Consider the following 3,060-nt stretch of genomic DNA (forward strand, 5'->3'; position numbering starts at 1 on the left):
TTATTCACTATCTTTCTAGTTAGTTGAAGTCATGTGACTGAATTCTTATCAATTGAATGTAACTGAATGTGATACACATAACTAGTAAGCCCAGATGATGAAAGCTTCCATGTAATTTTCTATTTTCTCCTGCCTATAGGTTAGTTTTAGGGAACTCCAACAAACTGGTTGTCAGCAGAAACCCAATATGGGAGCAGCCAGTGCCTGAGTGATCGTATTTAAAGACGTCCAATAATGAGCCACACTGAACTATTCTGTACATGTGAGTGAAATAATTTTATTCTATGAAGTCATAGGGCATTTGGGATTGTTTGTTATAGCAATTAGCCTACCCTGACTAATGTGGAAATTAGTATTTTCAAGCGTGATATCCTATAATAAAAGCCTAAAATTCGTGGCATGGTGTAATTGTGGGTAGCAATCAGCAAGGAAACAGACATCTGCATGTAGAGAAGTCTTGGAGACAATGAGGCTACTGAGCCTACAGTCTTAGTAAGTTATTGTGAAGAATCAGATTGATGCTGTATATTGGCTTTCCTGTTAAGACATAATAATAAAGAGATACTCTTAGGTTAGAGTTTTCTGATTTTTTACAAGAGATTGGAGACAATGGGGAAAGTCTGGAGATCAAGAACCTTAAAGCTTTGTAAAAACCAGTTGTTTCTGGAGGCCAAATAGAAAGTGCTAAGACTAAAACAGGTCTTGAATTCTGTGACCCAGAAAGATTTCTCAGCTGATAAAAGCCAAGAGACATGGATGAAGCTGGAAACCATCATTCTGAGCAAACTATTGCAGGTACAGAAAACCAAACACCGCATGTTCTCACTCACAGGTGGGAACTGAACAATGAGAACACTTGGACACAGGATGGGGAACACCACACACCAGGGCCTGTCAACTTTCCAAAGTTTTTAAGGAAATTGTATTTCAAAAAAAAAAAAAAATTCTACTCTAGCTCCATACTCTTCCTAAAATATCATGTGATTGCTCAATCATAAAAATGATCTTTAGGTTCCAAAAATGTCAGAGGTAAGAATTATGATTGGAAAACATCATAGACTCCAAAGAGGTTATATTCCCCAATACCCATTTTGCATATGGCAATGAATGATTTAATCAAATACAGTTGACCCTTGAGCACTGCAGGGATTAGGAATATTAACCAACCCTTGCTGTTGAAAGTCTACTCTCCAAAAACTTGACTATTATGTTGGTGTTGGTGCAAACGTAACTGCAGTTTTTAATGAGAAAAATCACAAGTACTCTTGCTCCAACCTAATACGAATAGGTTGACCAAAGACTCACCAGTAATTAGCTGATTAACAAATATTCTGTATGTTTTATGTATTTTACATTATATTCAACAGTATTTCAGAATCAGAATGGACTAATGTCTGCTCTTTTCTCTCATTCTTCTTTTTAAATTTTCCTTTCTTTTTTTAATCAACTTTTATTTTAGATACAGGGTAGAGGGTTATAAGCACAGGTTTGTTATCTGGGTATATTGCATGATGCTGAGGTTTGGGGTACGGATCTCTTCATCCAGGTAATGAAAATAGTACCCAGTAAGTAGTTTTTCCCGCCACACCCCCCCCCCAGTAGTCCACAGACTACTAAATAAGTCTATTATTCCCTTATTTATATCCATGTGTGCTCAGTGTGTTAGTTCCCACTTAGAAAACTCTGTTGAAATAAATCAGAGATGGCACAAATGAATGGAAAAACAGTCCATGCTCATGGATTTGAGGAATTAGTATCATTAAAATGACCATAATGCTCAAAACAATGTGTAGATTTAGTGCTATTCCTGTCAAACTGTCGATTTCATTTTTCACAAAATTAGAAAAAAATATATTATAAAATGCATACAGAACTAGAAAGAGCCCTAACAGCCAAAGTACTTCTAAGCAAAAAGAACAAAGCCAGAAGTATCACACTATCAGACTTCAAACTATATGATAAGGCTATAGTAACCAAAGCAGCAGGGCATTGGTACAAAAAACCAAAAAGACACATAGACCAATGGAGCAGAGTAGAGAACTCAGAAATAAAACTGCACACTGACAGCCATTCGATTTCTACAAAGTCGACAAAAATAAGCAATAAGGAAAGGACTCCCTATTAAATAAATGGTGCTGGGATAACTGGCTATCCACATGCACAAAAATGAAACTGGATCCTCGCCTTTTACCATGTACAAAAATTAACTGAAGATGGATTAAACATTTAAATATAAGACCTTAAACTATAAAAATTCTAGGAGAAAACTGTCTCAGTGTTGGCTTCCGTAAATAATTTTTGTCTAATTCCACATGTATCAAACCAGAAATTGACAAAAGGGATCTAATTACATGAAAGAGCTTCTGAACAGCAAAAGTAACTATCAACAGAGCAAACAAACAACCTACAGAATGGAGGAAAACATTTGCAAACTATGCATTATTCCTTTTTCCAAATGTAGAACCTTGCTTAGTTATTTCCTTCCTACTCTAATATTGTATATTGGGTGCTGGTGAGCAGCAGAAATCTTTTTAGTTCATATGTCATTATCTTGACATTACTGTCAAGACCCTTAAAGCTTTGGGAAAAAAACAATTGTTTTTACAATTGTCTTACACTCTGAGGAGTCATTACACTCTGAGGAGCTACTGAGGACTATATACTCCCTATAGATTATGGACTTATAAGTGGACACAATAAATAGGGCATTACATTAGCTCACTTGAGGAGAAAATCTGTGTATTTTATGTTGTAGAAATGGGTAGAATTTTGGATATGTGTATTTTATGTTGTAGGAATGGGTAGAACATTGTTTTCTAAGGTTCAGACCAAGACAGAGATTGATTAATTGTTTATCAACTATGTCTCATTTTCCCAATGTGCTCCAGCTAGCCTTCCCTTCTGTTATGTTGCTCAGTCTTAGTTATTAGATTGAGAGTAGGAGTGATGGTCACTGACTTCAGGCCTGGCCCATAAATGCTCTTTCATGGTTCTCTGCATTCTCTTTTTCTTCTTTTTCCAGTTGGTTGCAAAGATCCAGGAGAGAGTAGTTACGAAGCC

This window comes from Piliocolobus tephrosceles, chromosome 6, assembly GCF_002776525.5.
Source record: "Piliocolobus tephrosceles isolate RC106 chromosome 6, ASM277652v3, whole genome shotgun sequence".
NCBI classification, from domain to species: domain Eukaryota; kingdom Metazoa; phylum Chordata; class Mammalia; order Primates; family Cercopithecidae; genus Piliocolobus; species Piliocolobus tephrosceles.